The sequence below is a fragment of the Octopus bimaculoides genome, chromosome 18, assembly GCF_046866305.1.
Source record: "Octopus bimaculoides isolate indiv1 chromosome 18, ASM4686630v1, whole genome shotgun sequence".
NCBI lineage: Eukaryota > Metazoa > Mollusca > Cephalopoda > Octopoda > Octopodidae > Octopus > Octopus bimaculoides.
This window is the reverse complement of record NC_142945.1, coordinates 3,458,269-3,481,485: the sequence shown is the minus strand read 5'-3', so window position 1 is coordinate 3,481,485 and position 23,217 is coordinate 3,458,269. Positions and strand designations below refer to the sequence as shown.

At 34.7% G+C, this 23,217-nt stretch overlaps 1 protein-coding gene across 2 annotated transcripts in view; it reads right to left on the bottom strand.

Annotated features, from left to right (window-relative positions):
* LOC106872835 (uncharacterized) overlaps window positions 1-23,217 on the bottom strand; it is a 66,477-nt gene that overhangs the window by 28,559 nt on the left and 14,701 nt on the right. The window contains exon 1 of one of the 2 annotated variants that reach the window (XM_014919970.3): window positions 11,978-12,438. The exons of the other annotated variant lie outside the window; for it this stretch is intronic. The gene's annotated coding sequence lies outside the window, so the exon portion shown is untranslated. Of the gene's footprint in view, window positions 1-11,977; window positions 12,439-23,217 lie in introns of those variants that run through there. 2 annotated transcript variants of the gene reach the window in all.

The following is a 23,217-nucleotide window of genomic DNA, read 5'->3' as shown; positions in this document are numbered from 1 at the left end:
ACTTTTTACACCTGCAAATGCTCTAGGGTCATATATCTATATATATATATGTGTGTGTACCTAAACTCTCGTGCCAGCTCGAAATAGATCGATTCTTGTCAAATCATCTAGTTAACTTTGCTAACAGATACAAAAAGAAAAAGTAAGAAAAAGAAAAATTATTTAATTTATTCTGTTTAAAACTGCTTTTAAAGAAATTCAAAACTAGACTATTTTTAGTTAAAATTCTTTCTCTTCCATTCTGCAAATGCCTCGAAACCAACTTACAGAAATATAGTTCCAAACATGTATTATTTGTACACTTTTTTGTTTTTGAAAAGATACAAACTTATTCTTAGAATATTTTTTATGTAGTTTATTATTATTATTATTGTTATCATTAAAACCAGTTTGAAAACAAAAAAAAAATGTCTATCTAAACCATCCGCTATGATGAAATAATACTTTTAAGTCGAAATCTCTCAAGACATACCATTTTGGTATTTTTATTTTAAATCAGTTTTCATTTAAAATTAAAACTAATGATAGTTACAGAAAATTTCCAAAAATCCAATATATTATGTGTGTGTGCATGTGTATTTGGTGAAGTTTGGTGAAGGCTAAATAAAGAATTTGGGTCCTTGAATCAGTTTGGTGACTTTTCTACCCAATTAATACATACATGTGTGTGTGTGTGTGTGTGTGTGTGTGTATAATTTCAATAATAATGAAAGGGTAAAATTCATTATTTTTTCTTTTTGCCTACGTAAAAAAGTGTGTTACTGTCAGGGAGATCTTTATCATCATCATCATCACCGTTTAACATCCGCTTTCCATGCTAGCATGGGTTGGACAATTTGATTGAGGACTGGTGAACCAAATGGCTACACCAGGCTCCAATCTGATGGCAGTAGAAAAGGTATTTAACTCCTATTTCTAAATTCGGTGCATGGCAAAGCAATTAGCTGATCCCTGATTATAATTATGTTTATAATTATAGAATATATATATATATATATATATGTGTATATATATATATATATATATATATATATATATATATATATATATATAGTTAAAATTTACAGAAAGCAAAAGGAAAAAAAATGAAGACAGGTGTAGGAACAACAAGCAGGTGTATTAGTTCAATGCTTGAGAAAAATGGGAAAGTCTTTTACGTTTTGAGCCATCAATCTTCAACAGATTGCATGGAACCTTGGGCAAGTGTCTTCTACTATAGCCTTGGGCCAACCAATGCCATGTAAGTGGATTTAGTTGACAGAAAATGAAAGAAACCCATCATATGTACATATGTGTGTGTGTGTGTGTGTGTCCCATCACTGCTTTACAATCAATGTTGGTGTGTTTGTGTCCCCATGACTTGCCAGTTCGGCAATAGAGACCGATAGAATAAGCACCGGGCTTAAAAAATAAGTACTGGGTTCTGTTTATTCGACTAAAAATTCAATCTAATGACTGAAACAAGTAAAAAAATTTTTAAAAAGTAGTAATAGATTCGTATGTAGAGCATTTCCATGAAGACTAAGTATTAGAATGGATATAAATTTTGGTAAAATATAAGAAAAAGAACAAATATTTACAAACAAAGACAAAACTAACAGATTTTTGTATTTCTACAAATTCTCAATTTTAAGATTAAACTCAACGAAAGCAAGATTTAATTAACATTCTTTTTGGAAGAAACAGACATGACACAATACTTTACCAATGTACTTTAGATTATCAGCACCAGGGATTTCATATTTTCTTGTTGCATATATAGAACTTGTCAAAAAAAAAAAAAAAAGACAAAATAATTCTGCAACTCATTTCTTTAAACATACGTTAACAGTTAAAAACAAGCCGCAATTTTGTAAGGTATGATAAATTGGTTTAAAATATATTCTGTATAGGTACACACGTTTATGTATTACTTTTCTTGGAAACAAGTGGGAGTTGACAGCAGGAAAAAAAACTGCCTCAACATACACCCGTATGACCCATGCAAATATGGAAAAATAGATGCTAAAACGATGGTTATATATATATATATATATATATATATATATATATATATATATATATATATATATATATATATATATATATCTTATTTTTAAACAAGAATATTATTAAACAGTGACTTTGAAGTTTGAGCCAGTTAAGCCATCATCAGACTGTGATGCACTGAAGTTAATCCTAGCTTTATATAATCTCTGTTGTGTTAAAGTCTTCCTTGGGTATGCAGGTTGTCATGGACTGGACTGATGATTAGGTATTTTAGGGTGGGTTGTCATGGAGAGGTGTTCACTGTGAAAAAATTAGAGTGCTCAGAGCGAGCCCAGCCAGCTTGCATACGAAAAGCATAATTGAAACCATTATTATTACTATTATTGTTGTTGTTGTTGTTAAGGTGGCGAGCTGGCGGAATTGTTAACACACAGGACGAAATGCTTAGCAGGATTTAGTCTGCCACTATGTTCTGAGTTCAAATTCCGCCAAGGTTGACTTTGCCTTTCAGCTTTCCAGGGTCAATAAATTAAGTACCAGTTTAGTCCTGGGGTCAATGTAATCAACACATCTCCTCCTCCAAAATGGCCGCCCTTGCGGAAAAATTTGAAACCATTATCATTATTATTACTGTTATTATCATCATCATCATCATCAAGGCTGTGAGCTGGCAGAATCGTTAGCACGCTGGGCGAAATGCTTAGCGGTATTTCACCTGTCACTACGTTCTGAGTTCAAATTCTGCCGAGGTTGACTTTACCTTTCATCCTTTCGGGGTCGATAAAATGAGTCTAGGATATTTACCCACCATGGACAATAACCCCAACAAGGATAATTACTCCCGAGGACAACAGGTGATGATTTAAAACTTCTTAATACATTGTAGAGGGGGTAGTTGTCATCAGTGGGGAATGTCCTAATACAGATAAAATAAGTACCAGTTGAGTAGTGGGGTCAATGTAATTGACTCCTCCCCACCTCCTCTAGGCTGCCCATGTGGCAAAAATTTGAAATTATCATTATTATCATTACCACCACCACCACTACTAAGACAACGAGCTAGTAAAACCAGGAGCACATCAGACAAAATGCTAGTGGCATTCTCAGGCTCTGTAGATTCTAATTTCAAATCTCAGCTTTTCATCCTTTTGGGGTACCAGTCATGTACTGAGGTTATCTCTTATCAAAATTCCTAGCCACATGCTAAAATTATTATTATTATTATTTTGTAAGTGACCTGAATAACAACATTGAAAAATACCTTATGAATGAGAACCCAGGTTTGAAATTTCCCCAAGACACCGGATGAAAGCTGGAAGGTATATCAGCTGAAACGTTATGTTAACAACAAATAAGATGAGGACAAATATCCATCAAATGTAAATAATGAAAATACTGCTTATTTCTTAAGAAAACAATTTGAATTTTCTATGTTATTACATGTGCACTCTGGTACAGTTACTAAATATCACACACACACACACACACACACACACACAATTAGAGAAAGAGGGATGAAGAGAAATTGTTAAAATTAATTTTTTAAAACTTTTAATCAAAAGCAGACAAGTATTTTCAAAGTTAAATATCTGTTCCCCACTCTTTTTTTTTTTTTTTCCACATAGTAAACTTGAAAACATTCTAAGTAAATTCTATTATTACACACACACACACACACACACACACACACACACACACACACACACACACATTCAGCACTTTACATGCTTGTTCCAGGTGAGATGCTATTGAAGAACACTAAGTAACTGTGAAATAGTGATGTAATAACACACCACTTGAGGTAACAGTTACAAACACTAAAACAAAAGTTAGTCTTTGAGAATATCAGAAAGACAAAAAAAAAAAAAAGACAAAAAAGACAAAAAAAATTTCAGGGTTGTATTTGATTCAAAACCATTAAAAACTGAAGCAGCTACATCCTGGAAGAGCCAGCTAAGCCTTATGATACCAGCCTGCCCAAGACCACTGCTGTTTCTATGATACTAACTTCCTGTCATTAAAGGGATGTAAATTGAAACCCCTTCATCAAAAATTTCTGTTAATTTATGCTTCAAAAAGCAAAATAATAAAAAGAATAAAGGTTGTTTATTTCAACACAAATATGGGGTGGAGAAAGGGTTAGAAACATACAAAGCTATTAAATTCACTTTCAAATCGAATTTATTTCATGGGGTGTCAAGGTTTTTGCTGAACAACTTGTATAGTTTACAACACAGAAAACTAATACTAGTTATATATATATATATATATATATATATATATATATATATATATATATACACTGAAATCTAAACCAAAATATAATGCATACTTTACTGGTTAGGTAATCAAATTTTTATTTTTAATTTATATCCTACTGTGTAAGAAACCCCTCACCTCCCTAGCAAAATCTCCACCCATTTACCAACCAAATAATCCCATTTAGGTAATATAATATAATTATTTATATTAATTTTTTTTAAAGTATGGCCTACTTAACCTGCTAGAAATAGCAGCCAAATTTTTAAAACTGTTTTTTTTAGAAAGAAACGGTGGGGGAAGACACATTGGATAATGTAAGCCTAGATATATTGTGTCTGAGAGGAAAAAAAGGCAGGTCATGATTGGAACCCTGAACAAGACTTATCTGGGACTAAATAATTAATTAACTTAAATTTTAATTGGTCCCTACAGTGCAAGCAAGCATGTTATTTGCAAGATCTACATACAGCCATCTTTTAATTAGCCCCTGTAGTTACTGAAACCTAAGGATATTACAAAAATATATTTCCCTAACTTATAAAGGTGTCCTAACAAGAAATCAGAGTCCCACAGAAAGGTGTTCAACCCTTTTTAATACCAACCTGTTCGAAACTACTCTTTAGTTAATGATTCAAACTTGCTGCTTTAAAGTGATTTAAATTAAATCACTCCATCAGAATTCCATGTTAATTTAGCTTTCAAACACCATCTCAATAATAATAATGGCTATTTTACTAAATCAATTGAAATGAAGGCAGTGTATTACAAGAGAAATATGGTAACAAAAAGGTCAACCAACCGAAACAGAAAGATTTTAAATGAATATAGACTTGACATCATGGAAAGTTTACTTTATCGTTAAGGTGGCAACCTGGTAAATATCTGATGGCATTATGTTCATCTTTAAGTTCTGAGTTCAAATTCTGCCACCTTTTTTTGATATTAAACTGAGGAATTACTCAATACTTTTTAACAGAGTACATATTCATTAAACTTTTACATGGAAAAGGTTGACAGTGACTTCGAAGTTTTGGCCTGCTAGACTTCGTCACACTGATAATACATACACACACATGAATATATATGTGTGTGTATGTCTATACACACACACATTATATATATAATCATCATCATCATATATATAAAACTGCAAAAAACTTTTTCCCCTTTACCAACAATGTCTATTTCCTGAATTGATCAAATATTTAAGTTGTTTATTTCTCAAAACTTATAAAAAAAGTAATTAGGTTAATTAAAGCTCCCCCCCCCACCCCATCTAATCAACATATTTTGATTCACACCACTTCCAAATGGTTTGACCACCAATCATCTTCAGGTGTTCTCTCTCTGAATATATTATTTCGGTAGGCCAATAGTTTTGTGGATCTGGGTACTTATGCCTTCACATAGAAAGAAGCTTTCAAAGTTCATTTCCAACCAGGGGCACCATTAAATATTCAGGGATGGGACAACTGAAAATAACTAAAAACTGAACAAACTGAAACGCTGGGTAGATGGAAAAACTGATAACTATCTTGGGGTTATAATTACAGGATTCTACTAATTTAGTTAGTGTGTGTGTATACATACACTCACACAAAAAAATACACATTTGTATGTTTATGTATACATCTGCATATACATATATCTATGTGTATGAATGAATGTGTGTGTGTGTGTGTGTAGACAAAGTTCTGGTGAAATGTAGGAAAGCAAGAATATTTAACAAACATATATCCTAAATACCCCAATACGGGTATTTAGCTGACAAGGTTACAGCGATACAAGGTTTAAAACATATAAAAGGGATTACCCTGTGACATAAATTGTGTGAAAAAGTGACATTCAGTTATATATACATACATATATATACATATATATTAGAGAAAGAGAGAGGAAAAAAGATGAATAGTTTCAAGTTTATACAAGAATCTCTATGTAAGAAATATTAAAAAACTAAGGTATTTCACTAATTAATACAATAATAATTGAAATGCTACAATCCAATATATTTTATAGTGTACATTGTTTTGAATTTATTTTCTTATTTTTGTTATTTGAGAAAAAATTATTTAAGAACGAACTTCTTTGAAAATTTTCTTTTTATAAAATAAAATAATTTGTTTAAAAGATAAATTTTGCTTTCATACAGAAACTTTTATATTGCATTTATAAATACATTTGTCTCTTATTTTGCTAAAAGACACAAACAAAAGAAAAAAAAATGAAAAATAGTAATTAATTTTACTAATGAAAAATGATTAAGTTTTTAAAGTTAAAAATAGAGTTTTTTCTGCACAGTAAATAGGAAGATTTAAAAGTACAAAATTAAAATTTGGCAACTGGTTCTTTGTAAAGAAACAAATATAATTAACAGAAATTGAATCTATAAAGTTTTTAATTTTAATTTTAGAATGGTTTTACTTTACATTAGCTTGAAGCTTCAACTTTATAGAAAATGAGAATCTTAAGTACCATCTTTGATGATGCACTTTCCTCTCAAAAGGACTCACAAAAAGAAACTATTTTATGTGAAGTTTCCCAGAAGCTTTAATGAACAAAAAACTTTTTTTTCCTGAAAATGGACTGCTAAAATCTAATGTGTCCATGCACCTTTAATGCCATCAAATATTGTAATACCTTTACCAGTATTGTTACAAGATTAAATTCTAACCTTTTCGATACTGACCAATCTGTGGCAACTCCTGGGTTCTTTGATACAAACTATTTTAATTTGTTCTAGATTATAATTCTTCATCAAAATGCTAATTTAGGTTTCAAACACCAGTTATTTTACTAAATTCTTCGTAATTTTCAAAATTAATTGAAACAAAATCAGTGTATTTCAACAAAAATATTGTAACAAAAGGTTAAAGTGATATACTTTAAAATATTCCATCAAAATTTCATTTTAATTTCTGTTCTGAACAGCAGCTTAATGATGACAAAATCATTTTACTAAACGCTTCATTATTTTCAAGATAACTGAAATATTATAACAAAAAAAGGATCCCTAAAATTGGAACATGGTAATATGGTTTCAGCAAGAACTTACTACCAAATTAACAATAGATTTTCATTAATTAAAGTCCAAATAAATCTGAATAATCTCTTGTATCTTTATTAACTGTGGGGAAATTTTACATTAGAATAAAGACCCATTAATAAGTTTGATGACGAAGATAGGAGTCTATATCAACTGTAATTAGGAAACTTATAGAAAAGTTCTCCATAATTATATGAATGTAAACAGGAGAAAAGGGATGGGTGGGCCAGAAATATGACTTTTTTGACTGATATATATATATTTTTCAAATATATAAATTAGACATTATCACACTTTGGAGAACAATTATTTAAAAGCTAACAAAGAATTACTCTTGGTTTGTTTATAAAACAAACCAAGAAATATAAAGAAATTTAAGTTAGAGAAACAGACAAAATGTCTTATGGAAGTTAATTTTTCAAATCCTAATAATTCAGCCATGAAAATCATTAACATAGAGTTTATTAGTTCAATTATTTATTAACATATTAATCGTGTTTCAGAAAAAATATTTCCAAGAAAAGATGGATTTAAGTGACAAAAAAATATACAACCAAAAGACCAAAATTTTTATCTAATATTTAAATCTTTGGTTACTGAGTTTCTGTTGAAATACACTGCCTTTCAATTAATTTTCAAAATGAAGAATTTTGCAAAATAACTGTAACTATTAAGGTAGCACTTATAACATGAATTAACATGAAATTTTGATGGAAAGTTTAATTGAAGCTACTTCAACCCTTTTGTTATCATATTTCTGTTTAAATATATGAGCTTGGTTTCAATTAATTTTGAAAATAATGAAGAATTTAGTGAAATAACTCATTATTAAGTTGGTATTTGGAACATAAATTAAAAAGGAAATTTTGATGGAAGTTTTTAATTTAGATCACTTTAGCCCATTTGTAACTATATTTAATTTTGCTCAATTTAAAACCAGCAAGTTTGTATCATAGAAACAGAAGCATTCTTAGATGGGTTGGTATCTTAATTTGGTTAAATCTTAATTTGTTTTACTAAAAAAAAAAAAAAAAAAAAAAAAAAAAACAGGAGTTAAATTAAAATTTACTTAATGTAAGTTGTACAAACTTCATGAAAACAAATAAAAATCTACAACCAATTAATTTAGAATAGAATTAAAAGCTAGCCCTGATTCAGTTTTAAAAAATTTAACATCAAAATTAAGACCGATATCTAAGATTTAAACTTGTTAAAATTACAAAAACAAAACAACACTAAATATTGTTTTAAGATAGTTACCAAATTTCACCTGGAATTACTTTGTGCGACGTAGGTTTGGAAAAGTTTTGAAAGCAAGCTAAATGAGAGAGTTCCTTGAGGTTGGAGCCACAAATGTAAGGCCAAAACCAAGTCAAATGCTTCAAAAATATTCAAGTTCCAGAGTTTGGTGTACAATGTTGAAGACACCAACCACTGACAGTCTATGTCCAACAAACTAACCAGAAAACTCTTCTTAAAATGAAACAAACTTAATTATCCTTCGATGAAAATCAAACTTTCCGTTTGTTTTATTGTTTGAAGAAAATGATGTCATTTCATCATACTTAGATCCAGAAGAAATGAACATAATAAATGCATGTAATCAACATAATAGATGCGCATAATTTTCTCTCTGCAGCAAAGGAATCAAAACAAACTCAACTTTGGACATACTGCAGCCCTACCATTACCGAATACATTGTCATTTTGAATGACCACCACCACTGGATGCAAATGTCTGCTTATATATATATATATATATATATATATATATATATATATATTGGTAATAATAAGGTTAGTCAAATTTATTACCAATATACTATTCTGCACACTACCAGAAATGTTTTATTCCTATGTATGTGTGTGTGTGTGTGTGTGTGTGTGTGTGTGTGTGTGTGTGTTTATGATATCAAAAGCCTGTAAGTTTACTCCATGTTCTGCCCCAAGGCAGGTCATTTGCAACTGCCACAAACAGCCCACCTGAGGCAAAACTCAGAGTTGACTCCCCAACTTTTATATAATATAATAAAACACTCTCCACTCTACCCGACGTACTGAACTCTTGATAATGTTTGAACTATGTAAAATATAAAACTTATGATTAAAGCCTTCAACTTTCAATCCAAAAGGCTTTTTTTAACCCAACCTTTACATGCTGTTGTTATTCATAGAGCTACTCACTTTGAGTTCAATCATTAAAAATCAATTATTTCCTGTTCTCTCGAAGTTTCTAAATTATTATGACAAATATGTGTGTATGCATGTACGTGTGTGTATGTATGTATATATATATATATATATGTATGTATGTATATATATGTATGTATGTATATATATATATGTATGTATATACATATAACTTTAACTGTGCACAAAGCAAACTTTCTTGGAATAGTGTGGAATTTGGTCAACTGCATTATTTTGATATATCAAGAGAATTTAATTTCCTGTCTTTGATATGAAGAGCACCAAAATTTGGGATTCAAGCAAAAAATAGCTGGTACTAAACTACTACGGAGGACCATATTCTTCACCAATAATCTACAAAGTCTCTTTTGAATTGTCACCAACATCAGTTTGCTCCAATTCAGGACTTTACCAAATATCGAGTTTGACAGTACCTTCCGTTTGGCTAAGATGCATTACATACAAGAGAGAGAGTGTGTGTGTGTGTGTGTGTGTGTGTGTGTGTGTGTGTGTGTGTCCATGGAACTTTCATGGAAACCGTTAATTAAAAGAAACAGGTAAGGTTCATTCTCTTCACTTTATATAAATTTGGAAATTATATGAAATCAATTTAAATTTGTCATTTTTCCTCTCAAAGGAAAATATTTTGAAAATAATAATGATAATTAATAAAATACATACATATAAAATAGGTAATGTGGTTAAAGTTTAAAAAAAAAAAAACCATTAGTCAGGTGACAGCTCCATTGATTTTATATATATATTATATATATTTTGTGTTTATATATATATATATATACATATATATATGAAAACACAAAATTATTTTGATGGAAAATACAAAAAATTGAAAAATAAAAGTAAATGAAATAAGTTAATTAAGCAATAAAATCTAATCAGGACAAAAAGTAAATGATTTAAATTAGGAGTCAAATCCTATGTAGAAGTATTGTTGAAAGAATATGGAAATATTATTTAAGGCAATCTAAAAGAAAATTCCATACAGTCAATCTTAGATTTTTAAGGAATCTTTAAACTGACAAGAAAAAAATTGAAGAAAAAAAAAAGAAAAAAAACTTAAAAGGGACAACTTACTTCAAGTAAAGATTGGACTAAAATATGTATTCTGAAAACTTATCAGCTGTGGTCACACACAAATCCAAACAAGTACACCTTGCTCTCTCTCTCTCCCTCTTTATATATATGTGTGTGTGTGTGTGTGTGTGTATGTATGTGAAATGAGCGGCAAAATTTTCAAATTTTTTTCAGACAGTAAAACAAAGATAATAATATTACTAATAATAAACTGTTGAAAATGCACAAGTGTAAACATCCATTTATAGATTAAATAGAATCATCTCTTTTTCTCTCTCTCTCTCTCTTCATCTCTTTCTCTCCCTCCTTCCCTCCACCTCTCTCTCATACCACACACATACACACACACATGGGAACTTAGCATAATATTATTCACATTACCTCATTTTCTAAAAATTACTGGACAAAATGTCTCCAACAGCAGATATAATAATAACAACAACAATAATAACAACAAAAACAAAGTAAAAAACAAAAAGAAAACTATGGAAAATAATCTGTAATCAAAGTAGCTTTGAATTACAGAAAAATTACAAAAAAATGAGTCGGACAATGGTAGGTTGAAGAAGAAAAATAACAAAACAAAAAAAAATTGTCACAAGTAAACAAACAGTGATAAACATATTTCGTTGTAAGTTAGCGCCAGAGAATTTGATATAAACATGTAAAATAATGGTTAAAGTTCTGTTGGCAGTGCAAGAAAAACAAACAAATTTTGGTAATAACGGTACATTGTTCAGTACCTTTAGAGTAAATCTTACATTGTAGGAGTTGTTTAAAAAAAAAAAAAGGATGGGAAGTGACAAAGACTAATTTTTGGACAAGGAAGAATAAGACAAATTGCATTTAGGCATGTGACGATGATTATGTCGATGATGATGATGATGATGGTGATGGTGATTCGGATGATGACAATGATGACCACAACAATAACAAGAGAAATTTGATTCTTACAATAGATTTACCGAATTTGATGCAAACTTATTTCAATGTTTAGGAAGTGATTGGATACACTTTGAAAAGGCAGGATGTGACCCAGGTTTGTTTGATTTGGAAACTTAAAAATTGTTCGAGGGACTATAAGGTTAGATGATAATTTTTTTTAGAAAAAGGGGGTTGCTGCCAACTGAGAAGCAGCCCTTATTTGTAGCAATGTAAACACCCTGAAACAGCCAACTGCCCTGCCACCTCACACTTCACCTGTATAATCGAACACAACTTGATGGGTGTTAAGCACACTGGTATATATGTTTGGAAACAGGCAGATGCATGCATACATGCACATACACAAATGCATATGTGCATACAATCAGACGACAGAACACACAGTACAGCAACTAGAAAACAACGACAACAACAATGAAAACATCATCATTAAATAGAAAATAAACTCACAAAATTGGTAGAGTCAGATTTGTAAGACTTGTTGTTGTTGTTGTTGTTGTTGGTTTAAAAGGGAACAAAAAAAGGGAAAAAAGCCCATTAGGAGTTGTTATTGTTTGGGTCTGTGTCGACTTTACACAACACATAAAACATCGCAAACACCAACATCACCACCACCACCGCCCTTGTCACTGCTACCGCCACCTCCGCCGCCAACAACGGCAACAACAACTACACCACATCCCTTCCTGCTCTTACTGACAGGTAACAACAACAACAAGAACCACAACTACAACACACTGTGGTGGTGGTGGTGATGGTGCTGCTGCTGGTTTTGTTATAGCTACTGGTATATATCACTGCAATTTGCCTGCTACTGGGCTTGTTTACAAGATGATGAAGACTTTGCTTACTGCTGTTGTCTCTCTACTGCTGTTTCTGCTGCTGCTGCTGCTGCTCCTGGTGACGATGATGATGGCAGCGGCGGCGGTGGTGGTGGCAGCGGTTTGGGATGAGTCATGCTGGATGATGAATCATCACCCTCACTACTTGAGCAGTGCTAATACTATCAGTTGGCAGAAACGGTAGAGTAGCAGGCTAAATGCAAGTATTCACCTACAGGTCTTTACATCCCGGGTTCAAATCTCACCAGAGTCAACTTGACTTTTTTTTTTTTTTTATCTCTCTCTCCAGGTGGTGGGGACCAATGAAATAAACACCAGGTATAAAATAGGGATCATTTCAGACAACTCCACCCTGCTTCCTTCCAAATTTGTGATCTTGCACCAATATCATTATCATCATCATAACAATAATCATTATCATTATTTATTGGTGATGATACCACCACTACCACCTGTGCTATTATTACTACTACTACTACCTTCATGAAATTATGAGCTCATTAATGATAAACAATGACAAATAAACTAGTAAAGAAAAAAAATTAAACAACAGTAAGTGCGTAATAATAAATAAAATATAATGCGTATAAAATATAGTAAATGCATCGTTTTTATTATCGTTAAAATCGAATATAGAATTGCGAGCTTTTAAAACTGATACTAAAAATGTTGGTTGATAAGCGACAACTGAATGAATTTAATGTAAGACATATTATTCTTAAATAAGACTAGTGTTGATAGTGACTTTGAAGTTTCGGGCTACTTAGCCTACTTCGAAGTCACTGTCAACACTATTCATGTTTAAGAATATGTACTCCACAAATGGTATTGAGTAATCTTTCAGTTTAATATAGAATTGTTTTGTATCATAACATAACATAAAGACACATACACATATACACACACATATATGTATACAAATTATATATTCAACCTTCTGTTGAATGTGAGTGATAATATTCTATTAATAAATATGAGTAAATCCTATGTAAATGCATTCCTGTTTGCACGACATACATGTGTGCACACACGTATGCGAAAGTACAATGCGCACAGACACACGCAAGTTTCCATAACCGATTTATTCTGACGGACAAACTGCGCTTCATTTATTTATCATTTCTTCAGCACATTTCTGTAAAAGTTTAGATGTGTAATTAATTTACTTAACCTCATCATGTTACAGGTATTTACTCTAATTAACCCTGAAGTATGAAATGTTAACTTTTAAACCAGATTTGTTGCCTGTATGATGTGAGGGCAGGCCGACATGATCCAATATAATGCACCGGTCATTATTATGATGGACAGTAGGGCAACATGTCCCGTTTCAATAACCCCCCCCCCCCCCAACACCTGGTTCTTGAGTACTTTTAGCAAGTTCACTTTGTTACAAGCATTCAAATTAGTTATTCTGGTTGCACACAATTGCACTGTAGTTTTATTTTCTTTCCTGCAGCAGACACAGGCCTGCAGATGTTCAGGTGTAGCATTACCTGTACCAACCTCACCTGTGTGGGAGGCCCTGAAAAGGTTTCAAGTATTGTATGTCCCTCCCCAGACTAACTTACAAGAAAGAAAAAAAAATTACAAGAAAACCCCACCCCAAAAAATTGAAAAAAGAAAATACAGCAATGCAAGGAAATATACTGAAATAAAATAGTCTGTAATTCGTTGTCTTAGTTTTAACATCTACTTTTCCATGCTTGAATGGGTTAGATGGAATTCATTGAGGCAGATTTTATACAGCCAGATGCCCTTTGCATTGCCAAACTCCGTTTCCTCATGATATTTGCTCTCAGCCGGGCAAGTTTCCACTGACGACTAGCAACGAAGGACACCGTGTGCACGACAGTGACACTTGCTTACAACTGCTGCACAAAGTCAAAACAAGGTGATACAAATGACACACGTACATGTACGACAGGTCTCTCTTTCTCTCTCGGTTTTTGTCTACCTAACATACCTATAAAGCTATGGCTAGCCTGGAACTATAGGAGAAGATGCCAAAAGGGCCCGGTAGTGGTACTGAATCTGAAACCATATGGTTGGGAAGCAAACTTCTTAACGACACAGCCATACCTGTAATTAATGAATGAAAATCATCAGCATGATTATTTTGATGTCTGTTTTGCCTTGTCAAAAGTGCCAGGTAAGCCTTTTACTGTACAACATACACCGCAGCATCTCTGTCTTATGTCATCTCAAATAAATAAATTAAAGGATCCAGGGTTTATATGATTGGCAGGTAACCACAAAGTTGTGGGGAGGTTTCATGGTCAATTTTGATATGCCAAATTCTTGATTGATATTTAATCAGCCCCAGAAGGATAAAGTTGACCACAGCAGGATTTGAACTCAGTCTAGGGATATATTAATATCTTAAGCCCTTCATTTAGCACTCTTTGAATCCTGTCATGTACCAGCTTCCCTAAATACTCATTACTTTAGGTGGAAGGAGAGAAATACTGAGAGGAGGGGGGGAATAAACATTACTGATCCCCTACCTCTACCCCCAGTACCTGACTGGTACCTTATTTTGACACAGAAAGGACGAAAGGAAAATTTAACCTTGAGATTTGAAACAAATATAAGGAACTGGTATGGCTGTGTGGTAAGAAGCTTCCTTCCCAATCATATGGTTCTGGGTTCAGTCCCACTGCATGGCACCTTGAGCAAGTGACTTTTACTTTAGCCTTGGGCTGACCAAAATTTGTGAGTGGAATTGGTAGATGGAAAATGAAAGAAGCCCATTGTGTGTGTGTGTGTGTGTGTGTGTGTGTGTGTGTGCATAAGAAATCCAGGTGAGCTGATAAGGAGATATTTGCATCATTACCTCTCTCTCACGTGTGTGTGTGTGTCTTCGTCCCCCACCACAGCTTGGCAACTGGTGTTGGTGTGTTTACATTCCTCTAACTTAATGGTTTAGCAAAAAAGACCTATAGATTAAGTACCAGGTTTAAAATAAAAATAAGTACAGGGGTGGTGGTGGTGGCAATCGATTCAACTGAAAATTCAAAGCTGTGCCCCAGCATGGCCACAGTCTCAAATGAAACAAGTAAAAGAAAATGTTGCTTAGCATTTTTCTTTCTTTGTTCAAAAGTAATGATTCTACCAGTCCATCATTTTAATGTTTCTAATAGAGGTAGAAAGCCTGAAATTTTGGGGGTAGGAGGTAAGTTGGTTACACTGACCATCGAATGTTGGGCCTCACAGAGGCAATGACAAAAGGCCGAGACCTCTGGAGATATGCTGTGTCTGCAAAGAAAGTGAGTTCATGGCTGTATCCTACACCAGTTTCGCGTAACCAGCTCCAGCCCATTCAAAAGTATCTTGGATCATAGGGCGACCTGCTGTGCTTGAGGAGACCTATTGAGTCAAGTACCTCAACATGAAAATGAAAATGAAATGGAAATTGTAGTTGTGGTCCCCGTGCCGGTGGCATGTAAAAAGCATCAACCGATTGTGGCCATTGCCAGCCTCCTCTGGCCCCTGTGCCGGTGGCACATAAAAAAAGCACCCACTACACTCTCGGAGTGGTTGGCATTAGGAAGGGCATCCAGCTGTAGAAACCTGCCAGATCAGATTGGAGCCTGATGCAGCCTCCTGGCTTCCCAGACCCCGGTCGAACCATCCAACCCATACCAGCATGGAAAGCGGACGTTAAACGATGAAGCAAACAAATGCAGCAGAAAATGTTCATAAAAAGTTAACATTCTAGTTTCATGTGACATTATTCAGCTATTGAGAAAGAGAGATAGAGAGAGGGGTAGGGGAGAGATGGGGTGGGAAGGGGAGAGATGGGGAGGGAGAGAGAGAGGAGGGAGGAGAGAGAGGAGGGAGGAGAGAGTGGGAGGAAGAGAGAGAGGAGGGAGAGGGAGAGAGAGAGAGAAGAGGGAGAGGGAGAGAAGAGGGAGAGTGAGAGAAGAGGGAGAGTGAGAGAAGAGGGAGAGAGAGAGAAGAGGGAGAGAGAGAAGAGGGAGAGAGAGAAGAGGGAGAGAGAGAAGAGGGAGAGAGAGAAGAGGGAGAGAGAGAAGAGGGAGAGAGAGAAGAGGGAGAGAGGAGGAAGGAAAGTGACACTTAGCTAGTGAGAATGACAACTCAGTCACTGAGAGATACTCAGTTATTGAGACACAACTCAAAGTTTGATAGAGAGAGGCAGTCAGCTACTGAATGAGAGAGAGAGAGAGAGAGAGAGAGAGAGAAAGAGAGAAAGAGATAGAGAGACACACACACACAGCAACTGAAGGAGAAAGACTCAGCAATTGAGACACACAAATACTAGGCTACTTAGAAAGAATGACAGACACACACACACAACATTCTCACACAGTTATATGGAAAGAAAGACACACACTCAACTGAGGAAGAGACATACAACTGCTGAGAGAAAGACAGAGAGAGAGAGAGAGAGAGAGAGAGAGAGAGAGAGAGAGAGAGATGCAACTACAGAGACACACATACACCCAGTTATGTAAAGAGAGAGAAGAGAGAATGACACACTCAACTACTGAGAGAGAGAGAGAGAGAGAGAGAGAGAGAGAGAGAGAAAGAGAGAGAGAGACTCAGTAATTGAAAAAGAAAGAGTTACACACTAAGCTATTTCGAGAAAGTGACACACTCTGCTAATGAGAGAGAGAGAGAGAGACTAAGCTACTGAGAGACAGAGAGAGGTACATGGACTCAGAGTAAGTCAAAACCAAATTTTACTCTTGGCTATTCAACATCTGCTTTTCCCAGCAAGCATGGATTAGATGATGGGTCATCTGCAGCATGGATTAGATGATGGGTCATCGGCAGCATGGATTAGATGATGGGTCATCTGCAGCATGGATTAGATGATGGGTCATCTGAAGCATGGATTAGATGATGGGTCATCTGCAGCAGGATTTTACAGATGGATGCTCTTCCCGTAGCTGTTTTTCAAGAGAAAAGGATTTGTTTTTTTTTTCCAGTTTTCAAATTTCTGAGCACAAAATTCACCCTAACCCTTCCAATAAGGAGAAGCCATTCTCATGTGTCACCTCTTCATTCACTCAAGGTGTGTGAAGGCACATGGCTTAGTGGTTAGGGTGTTTCGCTCGTGAGTGTAAGGTTGTGAATTCAATTCCCAGCAACACAATGTATCCTTGAGCAAGACATTTTATTTGTCATTGCTCCAGTCCACTCAGCTGGCAATAATGAGTTGTACCTGTAATTGAAAGGGGCCAGACTTGTTACATTCTGAGTCACGCCGAATCTCCATGAAAACTACAATAAGGATACGCATCCCTGGAGTGCTAAACCACTTCCATGTTAATTTCAAGAGCAGGCTGTTCTCCTGATCGGATCAACTGCAACCCTTGTTGTTGTAACCAACAGACTGCCAGTCACTCAAGGTGAGAAGATCTTCTCAACCAAACCAAATGATCTGTTCTGCCTGGTTTAAAATCTATTGTGTTTTATAACATTTATTATGTCTCTAAAGGGACCTTCCTTGGATGAAATACCAAAGTTGAAATGTGTTTAAACAACAACACACACACATGAAGTCTGTGACATCAATAATGTTTACATTACAAAGCTGCTTTTAATGCAAAATTTGAGTTTTGTTTAACTAGTGCAGCACTAATGCATGTCAGTAAATATATTTTACACTCACAGTATATACTTTAGACCAGCAGTTTGAATTTTTTCCAAGGGTGAATTGGGTATACAATGCCAATGAGCTGAAATGACAGCAAAATATCAATCTGTCATTCTTGTTTACTTCTGGAGTGATTCTTTCCCCCTTGTTTTAATGTACACCAGTTTTTAACACTGTCTCTAAATACTGCAGTCAAAATGCATTTAAACAACACTGTGACATCAACAGTATTTAAATTAAGGAGCTGCTTCTAACACAAAATTTGAATAATAATAATAATAATAATAATAATCCTTTCTACTATAAACATACAGCCTGGATTTTGTGGGGAGGTGGACAGTCGATCACATCGACATCAGTACTCAACTGGTACGTAATTTTTCGAGCCCGAAAGGATGAAAGGCAAAGTCGACCTCAGTGGAATTTGAACTCAGAACGTAAAGATGGCCAAAATACCGCTTAGCATTTCATCCGGCGTGCTAACGATTCTGCCAGCTCACCACTTTGATAACAATAATAATAACCATAATAACAACAATAACAACAGCAACAATGACGATAACAACAACAACTGCTTCTGGTTACTGCTCACATATTCGATAGAATACTTCCAACACAATAAAATATGCAGAAACAATAAAAATCCCCATATCCTAGGCACAAGCAGCTGTACTCAGTTGTGCAATGAAAGAATACAATAAATATAAGACTATAACAACAACAACAACAACAGTTAGTGTCAGTACTAGATTTATTCCTAACTATTATTTCTTACTTTAGGTTGGTATTAACAGATATTAAATAAATAAATAAATAAATAATAATCTGGGATGAAAAATGAGATATGTTAAGAATAATGTAAATACAGTGAAGACTGCCAAGACCATACACACACACACACACATATATATATGAAAGAACAAGAGAAAGAAAAAAATGTTTACCTTAGTCAGGTGAAATATTCCAGAGAAAATGAATTAAAGCTAAATATTTAGTTAACAAAAAGAAAAGTAGAATGGCAGAAATGGTAAAATGGTCGAGGCAGTCACTTTCTTCTGTGTGTATTTTGAGTTCAAATGATCAGAGTCGACCAAATTTTGCTGCTAAGGAGTCAAGTGAAATGTACCAGTGGTATATTGAGGTCAATACTATATATAAAGAGAAACTAAATGCAGTGTAAGGATGTCAGTAACCAGGTTGCAGTTGGTGTGATGAAAATTTTGACCCCATGCTGCAAACAATAAATGATTAGATGAAGTTAACAGTCTTTGCATGTTCCTCAATGGCTAACATGCACCTTCCATGTTGAAAATTCCTGCACATCGACAGAAAGAGTGCTCTACACTATATAACCATCAACATCAAGCAAGCTTTGTGCCTCTATCACCATCCTCATGCAAAAATTTCTTAACGCCACATTAATAAACTGTCAGTTGCCAGGGTTGTGTGATGTATAAGTTAAAACATCTCCAGAACCTGCAGTTTCCTGAATGGTGTACTACAAGGATGTGTCCTCTCACCTGCTCTTTTCAATCACAGAGTTGGTATATATTTATCACCTTTGTATCTCCTTTTGTCAACCTATATCGTTAGCATTCTTCCTATCACTGTCTCTCTGCACCATCCCCTGGCACCAATCACACTCATACTCTATGTTTGTCTTGAATGAACAGAGGAAACCCCATCAGGGAACTAACCAAACATTCTAACATGGGTGCCATGATAAAATGCTGCCAGTACACACTTTGAAATAGTTTACTTCAAGAATGGAATCCAGCCGTGGAAACCATATCAAAGAGGACTGTAAGCATGTAGCAGATTCCTCCAACCATAATGACCCACTGAGCCCATACCAGCATGGGAAGTGAACATAAGATGAAGATAATACAAGAGGTTATGACATGAAACAAAACTAAGATCTAAAAATCAAATCTCTTGAAAAAAAACAAATGAAATCTCCAATTTTTATTTTACCATTTTTTTTTCTTTCACATAGATTAAAATTCTCATGACATAATGAATTATGAAACTTGTGTGTTACGAAGTTGAATGCTTCTCACCAATGTGTCATTAATTGAATTCTTTCAGTCTTAGAACTATGGGTTTTTTTTTTTTCTAGTTCCCAAAAGAAAGAATTCATACAATCTCGCATCTCCAAAATAATTCTTCATCACCAACCACTCATCTTTCTTTTTTTCCTTTTCCTCAATGAATCTCATCTTGTTCGCATTTCTATTCATGCTCCTCAAGATTATTGTATAAACACAATCTGTCAAAAACTGTTTCAAGGTTACCATTTCGTTCACACCAACGTATAAACATCTCCACTCAAAGAAGGTTTCAAAGCTGCCATACCCTTCAAAACCAGCATGTAAACACAATCCATCAGTGTTTGAAAGTTACTGTTTCTTTCACACTACCAAATAAACATGATCCATCAAAGACTAATTCAAAGCCTAGCATCATTAGCAGACTTTCTTATACACACCCACCACCAAAGCATACCTCAAGGCTCCCATATCTTTCAAACAGTCACACCATTCCAGTGGAACTATGTCAGCAACCAGATTGTAATTGTACGACAAACATTTTGATATCTGAAGAATTAAATTAGAATTGAATTTAAGAAATTTCTTTTGTGTGTTATTAAATGGTTAAAATGGTTCTGCCACCATGTTGTAGCTTCAAGTTACAACATCTAGTCACAGATAAAGTCTATTACTAGACAAATACAACTTTGAAACACATTTACATTCGTCATCAAAACAGGTTTCTAGGACACATTATCTATCAGGCCATCATTCATATTCACGTCATCCATCAAAAAGTGTTTCAAGGCCTCCATATCTGTCAGACAATCATACTTTACTTCAAGGCTACCATAACTATCATCATATTCACGTCATCCATCAAAGTGTATTTCAAGGCCACCATATCTGATATCAGATATCAATTTGTTTCAAGACCACTATCAGCTACCATATCTATATTTCGAAGTAGGTCAGTATGCAGAAGGAATTTTCAATACTTTTAAACACAATTAGTGCAAATGAAAATAGCAAAATGACACAATTACAGATAAACGTATTTCTGCCTGACTTCATCCATGCAATCTTCAACACCATTATCTTCTTCTTGTTTCAGTCATTAGACTGGGGCCATGCTGGGGCACTGCCTTGAAGTTTTAGTTCAATAAACTGACCCCAGCACATTTTTTTTTTTAATCTGGTATTTATTCGGTCTCTTTTGCTGAACAACTAAGCTACAGGGATGTAAACAAACCAACACCAGTTGTCAAGTGGTGTAGTGGGAGACAAACAGACAGACAGACATGACGGGCATCTTTCAGTTTCCGTCTACCAAATCCACTTGCAAGGCTTTTGTCAGCCCGAGACTATAGCAGAAGATCCAAAGTGCCACACAGTGGGACTGAACCCAGAACCAGGTGATCAGGAAGCAAGCTTCTCACCACACAGCCACACCTATTAATAATTCTGATAAATAATTTCTAGTTAAGAAATGTAATCCAAGAAACATTAAAAGAAACAGGAAACTTATCTTTGCAAAACAACAACAACAACAAAAACTCCGTTTGTTTTTCTAAGACCCTGGATCAGCATCTCATCATGGTTCAGATTGCAAGTGTTTTGTCACACCTCACTTAACCTACTTGTCTATGACAGACTGATGCCCTGCCCAGGGGGAGTTGCATCATTTATGATGCAGCAGGCACCACAACTATTTACCACAGAATAGTGCAACGTTGGAGAATGAATGTCTGTGCAAAAGCGTCGTCTTTTACTTGCATGCTATGTTTCAGTCACTGGATTGTGGCCATGCTGGAGCACCATATGTGAAAAAAATTGAAAATTTGGAAAATAATCTTTTCAGAATCATTAAATTATGTTATACGACATCACATGATCAACCAGACTATTTGGTCACAATGTGCTTTTCATCAATCTTTGAATTTGAAATTATGCCACTCTGCTGGCTAAGTGAACAGGCCACCATTCACCCTAATCAGAAGGCTGGTCCAATGCAGGTGAACCTATTTGCGGCTGAGTGGGCTGGAGCAATATGAAACGAAGGGTTTTGCTCAAGAACACAACATGCCATTTCGTCATCACCATCATCATTTAACATCTGTTGTCCATGGTGGCATGGTTGGACTTGGTCCAGGATCAAACTCTAGCAATTTGGAATGCAACATCCCACCTGCTGGACCACGCACCTTCACATGTCATATGACATAAAATACTAAAACATGGAGAGAAAACCCAATAAAAAGCAAAGTACCGATTTTTTCTTTTGTATGAAGTACAGAATTTCCAGGGACAAATATTCCAAAACTGCCTTTATTTTATATAACTTTATGGACAAGTGGAAGAACAAATATAACTAGGGCTGGAAGGATTTGATTTCATAACCACCTGGTATCAAATTACAAGTGTATGTGTATGAATTTTGGTTCCCAACACTGGCAGACAATGCACTGCCCTTAAAAATAATGCATTGTACATTCTGTAGCAATTCCAACATAGTCATTATTATTATTATTATTATTATATTTAATGTACATCTATCAATTGTAAAGAAAAGAAAAAATTAAAACACGGAAAAAAAAGGTAATTTATAAAATATCTAATCTTTGTGATTTCTAGTTGTGTTTTGACAGTTGTGTGAAGTGAGAAATTGTAAATAGAACCAGATTGGGGGAAGTGGAGGAGGGGGGAGATTGGGGGGTAGGAATAGATTAAGGAAGGAAACTGAAAATATTAATGATCTCAGTCACACATGTGTACAGAGATGCTCTTAAATACACACACATACATAGAGATTCATTTACATGTATAGACTAAGTACGTTGACATTGGAAACTGAAACAAAATATGAAAAAGAGAGAGGGGGAGAAACAGAGAGATTGAGGGAGATATTGGGGGAGAGATTGAGGGAAAGACACAGACAGGAAGAGAGAGGCAAAGAGAGAGAGAGAGCAAGAGGTAGATAGAGAGAGAAGGTAGATACAGAGAGAGTGAGGCAGAGAGGCAGATAGAGAGAGAAAGGTACATACATAGAGAGAGAGAGAGAGAGAGAGAGAGGCAGATAGAGAGAGGGGTAAATAGAGAGAGAAAGAGGTAGATAGTCCTCGGCTGGCTGGCTGGCTGGCTGGCTGGCTGGCTGGCTGGCTGGCTCTCTCTCTCTCTCTCTCTCTGTCCATC